At 40.3% G+C, this 16,534-nt stretch overlaps 1 protein-coding gene and 1 long non-coding RNA gene across 2 annotated transcripts in view; one reads left to right on the top strand and one right to left on the bottom strand.

Annotated features, from left to right (window-relative positions):
* Positions 1 to 780: 780 nt before the first annotated feature.
* Positions 781 to 16,534, bottom strand: part of LOC139625049 (uncharacterized) — a 60,092-nt gene continuing 44,338 nt past the window's right edge. The window contains exon 3 of the long non-coding RNA XR_011691826.1: positions 781 to 3,594. This is a non-coding gene — a long non-coding RNA (uncharacterized lncRNA). The remainder of the gene's footprint in view (positions 3,595 to 16,534) is intronic.
* LOC139625048 (cadherin-12-like) overlaps positions 13,037 to 16,534 on the top strand; it is a 93,180-nt gene continuing 89,682 nt past the window's right edge. The window contains exon 1 of the mRNA XM_071484632.1: positions 13,037 to 14,532. The gene's annotated coding sequence lies outside the window, so the exon portion shown is untranslated. The remainder of the gene's footprint in view (positions 14,533 to 16,534) is intronic.

Consider the following 16,534-nt stretch of genomic DNA (forward strand, 5'->3'; position numbering starts at 1 on the left):
GTCACTCAGGTAATAAAAGCGGCGCTGCGACCCTCCTCCTGCGCTTCATTCCCGTGCACCAGGTACAGTAGAGAGCTCCTCCAGCTCTCTCCGCGACTCGGCTGCTGAAAGGGAGCAATCTGCCAACATCTGACCTTTTTCCAGAACTTCTTCAAGCCCAGGTCACAGTCTCCTACTCGCAGGCCGAGCGCACAGATGCTGTGTCTCTCTTCTTTAGGATCCGACGTAGATCGCTGTGCAATCAGCTGATTTCACGTCCTGTGAGGACGAGCGCTGACTTTGTTAAAGACAAACAAAGTTCACCGTCCCTCATCTGTGATCTTCCCGCTGCCGCCGAGGAACTCATCACAGTCATCGCCAGGAGAGCGAGACACGACCCGCCGAGCTCCAGCCGAGGACCGAGCTGTGGAGACCCAGAGACTTTCTGTCCTGACTCCGGAGGACCGGAGCCGCTCACAGTAAGAGGCTGATGTCTGGGCAGAGACACAGTTAGTATAGCGTGTTGTATTGTTGCTATCTGACTTATAAGTGCTGCATATCCTGTTGTTTAGATCGTTCACTGTGATCAGCTTAATAAGCCAAATATCACTAGTTAAAGGACCAATATCCGACCAGACGAGCTCCGGTTCTCTGGCTCCGTTATTGTGTAGTGATGTTGTGGTGATTATTAACTGTGGTGGCGATCTCTTGTGGACTCTTTCCTCTCTTCACCTCTATTCTACCTCTTTTCTCCCAATCACACACCTCATCTACATCTCTCTCTCATTCAGGCCCGAGAGTGTGGTCGCGTCATACACGTGAGGCTCAAGGCCCCTCCCACTGTTCTCGTGTTCACGCCACTCACGCTCTGCGGCCAGCCGCCATCTTGGCTCTAGCGAGTACCTCACTCTGCCGCCATCTTGGTTCCTACTGACACGTCACTCACGTGACCTCGTCACATCCCCTCTCTCTCTCTCTCTCTCTCTCACACACACACACACACACACACACACACACACACGGTTGTACATATGTGTTTTGCCGGTAATCATCTAGTTAGTAACCAATGTTTGTTTAGTTATAGTTGAATTATAATCGGTTTAATATTAAGTAATGTTATGTTGAATAATTATTACTCTTATTAATAAATCCTGTTATAATTTAACTTGTCGTCGTCTGTGATTATTGTGACTATATTTGTGATAGCAGCTGGATTCACAACAGTCAGTGCTCGAATTTACCCTTCAACCAACCTTCTGAGACTGTACTCTGAGCCATCAATTTGGTCATTGGTCCCTGGTGACAGGGATGGTGCCCCGAGGTTACTACTTGTAGTAAACATTTATATATATATTGGTGATTATCACTGATAATCACTAATATGATAAGCCAATAACCAAATTGCTCCTACCTGTGCCCCAACAACAACAACACGCGAAATGAAAGCACGTACAAGTCCAAAGCGACTTGTGGAAAACGATGTCAAGACTGGTGTATTTGATGCAGATCAACAGGAACAAGTTATAGATTACCAAAAGCCATCATGCAAACAGTGTCACAGAGTATTTCAAATGAAAGTAGCAAATACCTCAAACTTATCTAAGCTGCTCAAAGACAGGCATTCAGATCTGTAGGCAAAATTCAGGGTGAGTGAGTTTCAGTTGTTAACTTTCTATTAACAACATGTCGTCAAAAAGTTCACGTCTTGAAATTACTGTTTGTGAACTGCAACAGCTGGCATCTGTTGTAGCAATGCTCCACACACAATGTTCACAAAGGCTAATGTTAGCTTGGTTAGGCTAACACTGGAACAACTCATAACATGAGCTGGATGCTCAGAACATTCGTAGTTAAATGTACCTGTCACCTTGTTAGTCAGTTTAAACTGCTCCTTGCACACTTACTCTTTGGAGGTGTGTGTTTGTGTGTGTATTACCACACTGTGTTTGCAGCAGTCTTTGCTGTTTTCAGTTTTTTGCTGTGGTATTGAGAGTCCTGGAATTTTTGATAGCAACATCCACATTTCTGGTATTGTGACAATCCTAGTTATCACATAAAAAACACTTTACACATCAAGGGTCAAGTTTAATATCTGTTCTGTAGGAATACAGCTTAGTGGCCAATACCATGCAGGAAAACCTTCTTTGTGGTGGATGAAATCTTAGGGGTCAACTTGTCAATCAAAACAAAGGTCAGGGTAAAGCCAATAAAACAATAAACAGCAATGATGTCTGGAGGCCTTTGGATGGAACTGCCAATCTAAACACACACTAGAAGATGCAATACTTTACTGTCATCAGTTACTAACTCTGCTATTGTAGGAAACTTGAATTGTGGGAAATCTTTCAAAAGGTTTGTCGCTTTAATCATTACTTCTCTAGTATCAACAGAAGTAAGCTGCCAATCCAATTTCAATAGGACGGAAAAAGTAATACATAACTCTCGCAGGACTTCTGTATTGTCTTCAAAGAGAAGGAAGTTACTGCTGGCACACAACACTTATTACAGTTTATGAAATATCCTTACCCAAAAGGCTAAGATGTCAATCCTGCCCTTCCTGTGAACTGAGCCCTGAAAGAGTAAATGCATTAAACAGATAAATAAGTAAACACACACTCAGCTTTATATTCTCCCTCTGTATACACCCACCTCCTTTTATATTGTTGGGACTAGCTTCAAAAAAGGTGAAAAGATATACCCTTCCAGACTTCAAAAGTGCATTTGATATCCCAAGCTGGACATTTGGTGCATAAATAATAGATTGTGTGATTTTATTATTTAAAAATGAATGGATGTCTTTTCTTCAAGGACTGCTTCCATTTCATCACCTTTATGTGCAAGCAGGCTGAACACCACAAAGGCAACATGGGGTGTAATAAAGGGGAAACTGTCAAAACAGCACAATCTGGCCTTCTTTATTTATTTTTTAAAAGCCCTCCTTTGCTGTACGCTATGAGAGACATAATGTATTTGTTCCCCACTGCTATGGAAGACAGAAGTGATCAAAGGGCAGTAATGGCTTTCTTTGCACATATGTAAATGGATGGCCCACAGTTCACCTATGTCAACCAGTATATTTCCTGTAGAAAAAAGCCCCCAGCAAGTATGATCTACTATTTGTTTTCATGTCATTATTATGCTCAATGTCCATCTTTAGTCGTGTGCCTCTTCAGAAAAGCAACCATACACAACATGCTGTATTCCACTGAGAGGGCAAGTTATTCCCTACAGTTTACTGGTAACTGATGAGAGGCCATCTGTACAACATTGTAAAAGTACTGTACTGTAAAAATACTGTACCACCCGAGGAGCAAATGAGTCAACATTATGCAAAATGTCACACTCCTGAAAAAGACCATACATACTATAAAAATCTGTGCTGAAACAATACAGCCTTTTATAGGACTTATGTTTTGAATCTATTGTAAGAAAGGCTACTGTTGCGTCCATATGTGGCCAGGGGATGTGGGGAGTAACACAATACAATTTAAACCCAGGGAAAAGGAGAGAAGGAAAGCGGAGGTATACAAAAAAAAAGATAATTTATTTACAATCATTAACACAAAGAAACATCAACGAAAAGCGGACTTCTTCGGACGGAAGTGGTCGTTCTGCCTGAAACAGAGATAAAACAAAGAATTAAATTAGTACCAAGACCTATGTTAAACTTAGGTTACAAACTACCGAATCCGGTACACAACAGCTGCTCACAGCGCGCACATACACAGCACTCAAGCTGCCGAATGGCCCACTGGCACTGACTAGGTTCCTCCTCAAGCTTTTAATACCCAAGCCACACGATTAGTAGAGTGAACACTAGTGTGTTCACTTACCATGAGAACGGGAGAAGGGAAAAAGAAGGCGGATACCTGGAACGACAGGAGGGAAACACACAACCACACCTACACATGGCCCAACAGCCGTAACACTAACTTTTTATTTCAGTTTACATTACAGATTGTGCCTAAACATGTTTGTTGAGGCTGTGTTGTTGTTCGGCCTACAGCAAAAGAAAACGATTACAAAGGATTTTTACCTTCAATTATCTCCAAAGACAAATTCTTAATTTTCTTAAGTCTATTACCCTTGAATTTCGCATGTTTATCTCATTATTTGCCCGGTCTATTTGTGTAGAGTGCCCAGTTTGCAATTTCCACTGAAAAGCACTTCAGACATTAACCAGGTGCATTTTTTCTCTCTCTCTGACCTGGACAATGCAATCAGCCAAGAAAATGTCACCAGAGGTTACCATACAACCTAATTCTGAAGTACAGTTTCCACTCCTAGTGGAGCAAAGCAAGTTACAAAAGAAGTGAAGTGCTCTGACGTTCAGACAAAGGGTCTGGGAACATTTTTCCTCCATTAGAGTAGGACAGAAAAAACGTGTGTGTGCAGGTTGTGCTTGAACAGATGCCTGAAGTTCACAATTGCCTGTATTTGGACATCATTACAATGAAATCAATCAATTGCTGCTGTAAATTTGCATTTTTTCAAGTTGTTGTTTTAGTTTTTTATATTTATCAGCACTGGGTGTGATTATACTTTATGCTATTATGACAAACTAAAAACATCAAAACTCTCACTTACAGTTCTCTCCTCTGACTTTCATGTCCAGCTCCTAATTATGTCCAAACATTCCTGCTTACTGCTTTCAGTTATGGAATACCAACTAAATTACTATACAATGGCATTCAAGGTGTGCTGTGATGCCATTTGTGTAAATACATTACTGTCATTTACTTCTAACAAGCTTATCAACCCAAGAGTTTGCAAAATCTGGATATCATTATTAGAATTGAAACAATTACTCAGCTAATAACCAATTTTGCTAATTAATTCATGATTTAGCATATTTTTTAAGCAAAATGACAGACATCCACATTCATTCATACATTTTATAGAACAAATAATTATTCAATTAACCAAGGTAATAATCAGCAGCTGAATGGATAATGACATCATTAGTTGCCATTTTAATCCTGATTCATGACAATATTTGGGAAGTTCAAATGTTACAAACAAAAATATTTTTTTCTTCACCTGTGACACTACTTATTTCCTCTTCTCCTCCTCTTACTTCCTCTTCTTAAATTTGTTTCATGACTAGAGTTCCTCCCTGAGCCTTGAACACTGTTGAACTGACACATTTTGGCCTTCCTGACAGAGAGCAATTAGTGAGCGTAAGGTTGAACAGCTTGAGGCCTACGGCTGCCAACACTACTCTTTAGTGCTTGTTGGAAGAAACCATTTGATAATGATCCTGCACTCAACATCACCATAAGCTAAATCCAATAATGACCGGACCCCTTGCCAAGCAGGCTGGACCTTTTCATGACAGGTCACAGAAAAGTATGTGCTAAAATGCAGTAAAATGACAATCATTCTTCTTCAGGTCCACTATAAGGTGGTGTGCAGAGAGCCACATAATAAGCCCCCAGCAGAGGCTGCGAGGATTCACAGTAGAATCGATTTATTGTGTCTACTTCCGATTTAGTGTGTGTTTGTTGTTTTTTGGATTTGCCTAACAGGAAAATGAGTGCAGATTAAAACCTTCAAGTTGCTAAAGCATTCAAGCAAGAACTGCATTATTTGTTGCATAAAAGTTCTGTTGATGTTGGTGAAGACTGCCTGTGATTTCCCTTGCAAACGACACATAAAATATAGAACATCTAAAAACTTGATTTCCTTTGGTAAAAAGAGAAAATTGAAAAGGGCCTTGCATGTAAGAAGATCACACACTGTATTGCCTCAAAGTGCCTGATTCTACTCAATATCCAAAGCCTGTTTCCTTCTTACTATGATGCACAAATATGTGTCAGGAAAAAAAAAAAGTACTATGAATTATGTCCACAGCCAAGGACCGTATCAAATGATATTCCACTATTAGCTAACACATTCAGAGGCAACAGCAAGTCCCAAGAGCCCCTGGTGGAGATTACACTAAGAAATTGGGTGGCATTTTTAGAAAGCACCCATCCCATTTTTTTTCCCTCAGATTTCCCTGCAGAAATTATATGAAGGAGACGTATCCCTTTATTTAATTTAACACACATGTTGACCACTGATAAAGCATGTATGCCTAATGGTTTGGACAGCTCGTTTAGCAAATCTGCTAAATGACACATTGCAAAAACAGCAGTTCATGAAGTCATGCTCTTTGAGGAATTTGTGGAAAAATGTGTTTTGGCATCTAACGAGCACAAGCTTTTATGGTCACAAGATGTTGCTCAATATAAAACACAAAAACAGCTGGCAGACTCAGTCACTGGAAGAACTAGCTGCACTCACTCTGATGTGTTTATGAGTTGTACTAATGAAATACAGCAGGTGATTCAAGTTTATGAAGCTCAGTATGTATTCCCAAAACTTTAGGGACCCGTATTATTCATGGTGAAAACAGTTCCTGAAGGAGAACGTGAAGACAATCATTAGCTTGTACTTGTAACATAATTTCTAAATAACCGTCTCCCACTCTGTTTCTCTGTCTCTCCCTGCGCCTACATGTGTGTCCGCACACGTGTTGTGTGTGCATGAAAACCAATCCAGCTGAATATTAATTTAAGCCCTTCTTGCCAAGAATGGTGGATGCAGCAGTGCTACAACAGCATCATTCTGGCTTTAATGACACAATGCCAAATTAATTAGACTGACAGCAATTTATTGACCCAGTTTTGAAACAGAATTGCTGGAATCATCTTCAGTAACAAATTAGGCAGCTGCAGAGCTACCTTGTATGTTCATAATATCAAGGCTACTCATGACACATGTACAGATCTCACTATTTTCTGTTGCTTTTTTTGAGTGGGGAGGTCTGGTATTCTAGACAGTATCAGTATTCTGACAGTATATTTGGTTTAAAACCATACGGGTTATCTTCCTTGCTCTCTCCCCATGTTTTCCGCTTCTTACCTGCGATCCAATAAAGTAAAAAAATAATAAAAATTAAATCTCCTAAGGAACTGTGGCACAAAAGAGCAGCTCATTTGTGTTTTATTTGTTGTACTCTTCAAAGGACCTGTTGTGTTTTCCAGCAGAGAATTCGACTGACTTCAAACACTAAAGAATAGCGTTGTCTTGTTGCACAAAAATACACAAGCTTTTGGGACATCAAACCCAGGTCCTCGTTTCAAAATATTCAGATACATTTTACTGAAAATAGGTAACAATCAGAATCAATAACCACTGGTCATAAGACATCTTAGTATGGTTTCCAATGTATGGAAGGCATCCACAATGAGATGCCTGATATACTGTACTATGCTGCCCGAAAACATGTTCATGTTGCACTGTTTTTGCTTTTAATTCCTGAAACAACTCATCCACTGCATTTTGAAACGTTTAAGAGCAGCTGCATGTCAGACAGGCATAATAGTCAGGCAGGCAATTCTGTTTTTATAATAGTTTGGGGTTAAAATAATCACACTTCTTATTGACTGCTTACCTGATTTTTAATAAGTCTGTCCAATTACATACCAGACTGTTTGTGAGTCAATTTTACTATTAAATGTTTAAAAATGCAGACAACACACTATCATCAGTTAATAGTCTTTCATTTTTTAATTGACTTCCTGTGCAAACACCCACTTGCTGTAATCTTCATAATCAGAAAAAAAGACACAATGATAAATAATTCACCCTTTCAAAGGAGACCATCTGGGACCTCAGTGTTGACATCTCTAAAACCTCAAACAATTACTCTGGTTAAACTGTGCCAAAGATCAGCCACCACTATGATGACCAACTACTGCAATGTTTTAATATTTAAATATATTAATATTATTGTAACACTGACATTTACAATTAAAAACAACGCTCATACTTTTTGCACTTTATCCCTGTTAATACAACACCAGGTTTGACCTGCTTAGAGGTTAATGTTGGTTTGATATTTTTGCTGAAGGACAAACCATTTGCTGAATGTCAGTCATATGCAAACCCCATCTGCAAACAATACCTTGGCAATCATGATAAATTTGCCATGTTGTGTTACATGATAGAATATCACTGGTTAAAGAGGTAGGCTTGTTGGGAGGGGAAATAAATTCTGTTTAAAACACATCTGTTGATTGGCCACACCATGGGAATTCAGAGAATAATAACCCTGTGAAGGCAGTGGGAGAGAGCTGAGCTGAGGGGATCTAAATCCATGCTGTGGACAAACAGGAAAGCCGTTTCCCTGGCATCGTTCTTCCTTCAGAGATTACATGTCTCTCGTTTTCATCATAACATCCAAGTTGGCTTGCTACCATTAATAGGACAGACCTCAGTACTTATCCCATCACATCGCATTGGCCAGAAAAAACAGACCACAACAGGGCAACTGTGTAACCTACACATCAGCTCTTTACAAATGCACAACATATAACATCTCAGTACAAGTATACCGTGAGAAATTTAAGTATATTACTTCTTTTCAAACAAGGAAACAACAGAAAATCTTTTTTCACAACAGAGGGCTGGAGGTAAAATTATGCAGCCTGAGTGAAATACTAAAATACTCTCAAAAGGCTCAAGTGTGAGGCTGTGGGCTGCATTCAGGTAGACAGCATGAAAAGGTAATATACTGTAGCTGCAGAACACAATTCAGAGCCTGCAGTGAGTTGAGGCAGTTTCTGCACCACAGCCCTCCTGGCTGTTGAGCCCATCCTCGTTCACTCGTTCAATATACCTCCACCTCTGCAGGCTGGAGCCCATATACTGCCCCTTCATCTCTCCACAGTATTTAATGCATTTCTTCCTTCCCACTCCCACTCCAAACCTTTGCCAAATGCTTGCCTGACAACACATCCCTCAGCCTTTGCAAGAGACAAGTAATATGGGCTCATTTCGCAGCAGCCCGTGGCACTGAAGGAGTGTGCTTGTGTCTGCCAGAACTGATTACTTGTAAAGATTGCTGATCAAATTGTCAAATCATCGAAACTTTGAGAGAGTTTTCATTCCCACCTGCAAACATGTGACCCCCTTTTAGTTGTCGAGCAATTTCATTTTTCAGTATCTGATGAGACAAACTCAAAACTGTATGTGGGGTGTTTTTGTGCAGTACAACCAGTATTTTTCATCCATGAAAATGAATTCCACATTCAATATCGTAAATCCTGGTCGAGAATAATTCTTCCAGCATTATTACCGTGCTTTTATCTTGAGCTGCAGGAAGAAAAATATCATCAGAGAAACACGCTTCGGCCTCTCTCAAATAAGCGTTTTTAATCTCTTTCATTAGGCTGGCATTACAGCTTCGAGAAACTGATTAGATGTCTCATTCCTTGTGCCTGCACTGATTGTTGTTAATGGCAACCTGTATTGCAGGGGCATTGTCAGATGGAGTGTTTGGCTTGCTCTGTTCAAGCAACTCTCTGAAACACATGGCAGTTTTAATTACTGCTCCATTCAGATCAATGCGGCATTGGTACTGTGATCAGTATTCAGCATTTGCATTTTCCTTAAAACTCTCCTCTCTCCATGCCTCAGGTCTTGATTGTGAAGACCCTGTTTATGTGGGCAGGCTTCTTCTGCTCTGATTTAACAATGTGGATGTGCATGAGTTGTCACAAACCCAATACAACTATATCTACAAGGTAAAGCACTGGTCTAACAGTGTTCTAAAAATCTAAATGTTGTTACTTATTCCCAACTCGTTCCCTGAAATAAAGATTTGTTTTGTCTAACCACAAGTTTTGTATGCGACTGTTGTAGAAAATTATGTAAAAACATTATGTATGATATGCTCCTCTTGAAAATAGCTGAGAGAGATCATAGATGTGAAGATGTACTTGTAGTACTAGCCATGTAATATCTTCATAGAATAGAGTAGAAGTGATTAATAGATATGACAAACTACATCAAGACTTATTTTGGTCACTAAATATGGTCATTTGATAATACTGGGTTTGGTATAATGACAATAGGCAACATTGAATTAACTATATCAAACATAAAAATCCTGTTTAGGTTAATTCTCAGTGTATTCCAAGGATACATCTGTGAAGCTTGTCAAAAACAAGGTAAGCTTGACCTAAATGGAACCGCAGCCAGAATTCATGAGCCACAGATTTGGTGTATTTGTTACAGGATAATGCCTGTCTCTCTCCCGCTGGTAATTGCAGTGAAGTCAGACAGGAGGAGGCAGACCAGAGCTCCAGATGCTCTCTTCTGGGCCAGACCTCCCTCAGGACAGGCTGGTCTTGTCTTGAGCTGCATGATCCAGAGAGAGGTAGACGAGTGATTCCATTAGCTTAGCCGCTAATCAGAGCTACACCTGGGTCCTTGTTGTCCTGCGACACATCCCCATCCATCCACCCCCCTTCATCCCAGTCATGCTCCAGAAAAATAATGAGTAGAAGAGAATAATAAATAAATAATTTGAGTAAAATTTTGTCTCCTCTACAAGCCTCATAAAGTCGGCCCCCGAATTAGGTTCACTGGAAGTTTATGGAAACATAATATATACTAACCTTGCATACACTACATATACTTCACTGCTGATCCACATGTATTTAGGATTTTCTTCCTTTTGCACTCTTATTTGAAATTTTAAAGAAAAGAAAAATGAGCCATTGCACTCCTCTGGTGGCCAATTAAAGTTAAAAGATAAACCACACGCAATTAATTTGGAATTATTACTGTGCATTAGTTTCACAGAAAAAAAAAAAAAAAAACACTCCCTTAGCTTATTAACTATTCACAGACATAATTCACTCCACACTGTCTTTTGATATGTTACTCGTAACCAATGTTGCAATATTTTAATAAAATAATTGAGTCCTGTTTAACCATTGAGGAAATCAAGCCAGTCTGGTGCCATTACATCACAGTTACCCATTTCCGACCACCGCACTATATTTCTTCATCTTATCTTCATTAATATTTTTGTTTGAATAAACAGGCCTATGACCCCAACAGGATCCAAAATCACATAAGTGATCTTTTCAAACTCAAACGTGACTATGACAGGTTTCAGAACATCAAATCAGGTGGGAAATTCTGAGATTTGGGGACAATTATTGGTGCTCATCATTCCCTCTACTTCTTTGTTTATATTTGAACTGTACTTGCATGAAATGCTACTATTCAAACAAGCCTGAACTATAACAACATAAGTTGAGAGGTGTGGTGTGTATGTGCACTACAATTCATTTTGATATTCATTTGAACAAATGAGTGGTTGAAGGCTGATGCTGCATAGTGAAACTCCAACATATCAGCAGCACGCCAACATGAGTGGCAAGTAACAATGTCTCATGACCTTCAATTAAATGTCAGCCTCTTCTTGTATGGACTGAGGCTAGTGCATGTCTCGCTCTCCTATATGCATACTTGTGTGGGACACTTTTGTTTTCCATACAGCAGCGGGGCAATCTGAAATGCCCTGATTGACGCCTGACTCCGAGCATCCGTTCCACCTCTTGCTTAGCGGAGTCTGTGCCAAGAGGATTAAAAATGGAGTCCTCTAGGGCCATGCCATGCCATCTGGACAGGGTTGATCTGGGAGCAGGGTTGTCAGCCAGGACTGCTGAGTGTATAAAATGCTGCATAACTACATTCAAATACGGCTTTCAGCTTTTGAGAATTATATTTTTTAAAAAGGCATCATTTTCATGTTATTCAGTGTTCCTTTTTCACACATTGCTTTCTCTTTATAATGCTTCCTCTGAGGAGTGGAAGCAGATTATTGGTATTCATTAGATTTTTTTAATTTCTGTTGACTACTTGATTTTCACAGTCCGCTGTCATATTACAAAAGAGATGGGAAATGGGATGTAAATGGGGGAGCCTTCAGTGGAAAATTCCACCATGATTTAAAATTTGTTGCTTCCTATCTTTAGATAAAGAGCCTCGCACTGTCAAGCACTCTACTATTATTTTGCATTTTGATGGCAATGGCACCTGTTCAGAAAGTTTAACTACAAAAAAGAGAGAATGAGAGTAATGCATTTTTAAAAGCAATTCCAGAAATTTTGTGAATATTCAACAATCTTGACTATAATGAAATTAAAGCAGAAGTTTTCATTTTAACAAAAAGTGTCATTTTAGAAGTAGAAAGGAAAAGAAAGGGAATTTTGTTTCTCTGTGAGCTCTGTCCATCTTCAAGACAGTTGAAATGAAATGTGGAGAGGACTAAATGCTAATGCCGCAATAACCTTTTCCATAGAGTGATGTGTGCTACCTTGGATTCTCCCACCATATCAAGGTCTAATTTTAAAGGTTAAAGCTGGTGTTTGCTCCTCAATATGCCAGAGAGAGACAAGATGACATCTGTGTTCTGCATGACCAAGTAAGGCAAGTAGCAGTGCATTAAATCATGCAAGACATGAAAATAAGAGAATTTAGGTCACAGTCAGCAACAACTGCCAGACTTCAGAGAAACCCGTAAAGTTTTGATGTCTAGATGATGTAATTCTTTCTCCGTGGTGATATCTATTGGGAATAGAGGGGGAGGTGATGTTTTCCTTTATTAGTTCTTTCTCTTTGAGAGGTTATGGTATTAGCAGGAGCCAGCTGATGCCAGCTCTTACAACTGGATTCCCCCACCCCCCTGCCCACCCCCGGCCATTCCCCTTACCCATGTGCTTTATCACCTCTTTTACTGTCAGCACACATGCTAAGACACATTTCACAACCCCAACAATATATCCCTGCACATACACACATCTGCATTATTGCACCCTAGATTCCTACAATAACTTTGCCTAACGATAACCATTAGCTATCCTTAGCAATGTTCAAAATTATTATAAAACTAATACCAGAAATAAACGATTCCTAGGGCTGCACAATTAATCGAAATATGATCAAAATTGCAATAGGGCCAAGTGCAATATGCAAATCACAGGAGCCGCAATCTTTTTTCTTAAAATTTGTCACAACATTTTTGTGTATTGTTAGCACCATAAGCATTGCAATGCTACAGAGATACCCCAGCCTACAAATCATATTCTCCAGACGTAAGGTAATTTGCTGAAATCGTGACCCTGATTTTTCTTTTTTTTTTTAAACTACTCTATACAGATGTGACAAATAAGAAAAAACCCTCACTGCACCATGGTCTTTGTTCTCTGGATGTGTGTCTGTCACTAATTGCCATTGGGTATCAACTGTCTTACATGAAGAACCAATTCACATACTTATACTATACATAAAACTTTTTATTTTAAGAAGTATTTGCATAAAGCAGTAATTGTTAACTGTCTATTGCAGCATGACTGTAAAACTGGCAGACAGCCATTTAGCAGCCTATGACATGGAAAGAAAAGATATGTGAAAACATAGATAGCTTTTTCAGTGCAGTATGTCCATTTTGTCTACAAAAATGAGACATGGCTTGCAGAGGCCTATAGCAAAACAAATGTCCATCCAGTGAATATAGGCTAGTTAATGTCATTAGGTAGGCTTCACACCCACTAGGTAGTCAGCTGTAGCAGCTTAAACAGCTTTAAAACTTTCTGGCAAATCTCCAGATTCAGAACACTTTCAAAGCTCAGAAGGTAACAAGGTAACAAGGACAAGTTTGTTTACATTACGTTCTCTTTCTCTTCCTGGACCAGCTGTTAGTCAAATGAGAATAATGGACCTCTTACACCACCACACCCTTCACTCCACCGCCAAACCTTCCACATTCAACATTACTGAATATAGCAAAGAACATTTTTTTTTTCATCCTTTCATCTTTTCCAAGAAAAGATTAATTAACTCACTTCTGGCTGCAAAGTGGGAGAAGTTCTCTAATTTCAGTTGGACCTTAAAGGATCCACAAGCACATGAGCTCTGGACAAAAGAAGCCTCTCCAAGTGTCTCTCCGATTAAAATATCCCTGGTGACCACAGCACAGACCACTAGCTCTGTATGTATGTGTGTGTCATGACTGGGGGTGGGGGTGGGGTGCTTGCTAGTTGGCTCTAATCTGCTTGATGAAGATCCCCCAGTGCTCAGGGGACCTGACGAGAGAGAAAGGAGGGGGGGATTTGCGCTACTGCCTTACGCCAATGCAATCACGACTGTCGCTTGCTTCTGAGCCTGCAGCGCTCACAAACCCTCTCACATTCTCTCTTCCTCACTCTCTCTCTCCCTCTCTCTCTCACACACACACACACACACACACACACACACACACACACACACACACACACACACTTCCTCTCTCCCTCACTTACTCTCTGATGCATGCATACACACAAGCTCCTCTTCTCTCACTTCACCGCTCACTCACTCGCTCGCTTTCGCTCTCTCACTCTCAGTCGTCATTCTGTAACCGCACGGACACACTCCACTTTGGTGTGTATTCTCCAGCTATTCTGAAGCAGTTGTCTCGGTATCTCGCGCAGCGCACACACTCACAGACATCTGTTCTGTTTCAGCGTGGGCTCAAACTGTACACAGAGAGCGGGATAATGAAAGCAAAGCACCAAAGAGGAAAGCAGGGTGAGAGAGGGAATTAAAAAAGGAGTAAAAGCAGCAAAGGAGAGCGTCTCCTCTTGCGTAAAGGTGGGAGGACAGTTTGATTCAGTGAATATTTGGATTAAACTGGCTACGTCTTTGCTCCAAAGTGTCCCACTAAAGGTAAGTGTATCTTTTTCAAGCTTTTCTTACTCTGCCTGTCACATCTACCATGGTATTCACCTTCATAGAAATTGAACTGATTTCCAGCAACTGCACTGTCAGTTGCTGGAAATCAGTTGGAAATGTGTGCCGTTATATTTTCTAGCTTGTTGACAAAGAATCACAGAACAGGAGGAGCTTTGTTCGATTACTGGTATCGTTCCCTCTGCAAACACAGTTGAGCCACTTATTTCAAACAGCTGGTTAAGTGTGATGACATGTGGCTCAGCTGTGTCCTTGACAATGTTTCAACCAAAGGAGTTGTAAGAAACAAGACTGCTGTTTAAGTCCGAGGACCGCGGACACTTGGGCAGCTGTGCACTGTCTCTTGGGCTTTCTGTCATGGCTTGTAGAATCAAACGAGAATTCAGTAAGTGTCAATTAAAGCAGATTGGTTCACATGTCAGGCAACACTTCACACTGGATGTGCTGACCCCATTTGTAGGTCTGAGTTATTTTAGTTCATCTGCATATGAAAGGCTGTGTTGCTTTTCAACGTGTTGGAGAGTGCTCAACACTGATTATCACACCATGGCATGTAAAGTGGTTTTGGCAAGTTGATCTAAGCTGTGCGTAAATGAGGTAGCACATTTCATTTTCTTCTTCAACAAATATAATGAAAACAGGAATAATCTTAATTATATTCTAGTCCAGATGGAGATGACAGCTTCAAGGACAACAGAGTGTGTCCAGTTTCAATGTAACAGAGAGTGTAGTATATGTTTACACAGTGCAGTGCTAATAAAACAGTGTCTTCAGTGGAGAGTTAGGGCTCGCAGGGTCTGATGGCTCAATCACAGGCTTGGGATTATTCCTTTTGTTTGCACACAGTGTACATCAGCAATATTATTAGTGGGTAAAACCATTCTTGTGGTGTGGAAGGGGATTAGATAGAACAATCTGTAAGATATCAAAGAGGCTTGACAGAATCTGATTTGCTGAGAAACATGGGATCACAGATGCAACCTTGCCCCCATTCCGCAGGAGCAGATGCTTATTCGGATGAGCCAGAAAATAAATATAAGGACACAAAATATAGAAATGTACCCCCGAGCAATGCTGTGCTACATCTGCTCAGAACTTTGATTTGAACATTTGATTGTTATATCAGCAGCCCCACTGCAAGTTGTTATGCCGTCATATTTGCATCTCCTCAAATATTCTGAGGCACAGTGATCTTGAGCACTCTGTTGCATTGAACACATCTAGTGTCTGGGTAACTGGCATCCAGATGGACGGAGACAGACAATGACTATTGCCACTTTATGGATTTAAGAACCAATGAGCTCACTGTTATTACACCAGGCAAACTGCAGATTACTCACTTCCCATCCTCAGTGTGTTTGTAACATTATTTCAGCCTGACTGAAGAGAGCTTCCTTGTGAATTCTAACACTGCTTTTCAAAGTCAATCCCATCTTCACTTACAGATTAGATAAAAAATAAGCTCTTGCTTTCCACTACTTAAAGCACATCTAATGTAACTCACTTTAGTGTCAGAGGCACAGAGTCTTCTTATCAGCATGCAGCTGAAAACACCTGCTTTGGAATAATCAAATTACGCTCCAAGGAGTCCACTTCCAGAGGAAAAGAGGAGCTGGACACTGAGTACACAGAGGCTACTGTGCAGAAAATGAGCATTCAGGGAATGCAGCCACCAACCACTCAGGTATCATAACTGTATTAGAGGGGATAAATGAAGAGATATGCAATATACTTGTGGTATATTAAGTGATGACAGTGATACTACTTGGTTCAGGAGCCCATCTTTACAAAAATCGAGTGACAGGGTTCAGTGCGAGGGCAGGAAAACAGCAGCCGATCATATTGTGTTATATTGAACACCTTTATACCAGACTGCCTTGCTTCACACTGTACCACTCTGCCTACTGTTTACACAGATTTAATCAAGTCTCAATTCCTCTTGGCCAATGAAATGATTTGCAATTTTTGACTTGCACAT

This window comes from Trachinotus anak, unplaced genomic scaffold, assembly GCF_046630095.1.
Source record: "Trachinotus anak isolate AG129_WGS33_773 ecotype Australia unplaced genomic scaffold, CSIRO_AGI_Tana_v1 ptg000009l, whole genome shotgun sequence".
Classification (NCBI taxonomy): Eukaryota; Metazoa; Chordata; class Actinopteri; order Carangiformes; family Carangidae; genus Trachinotus; species Trachinotus anak.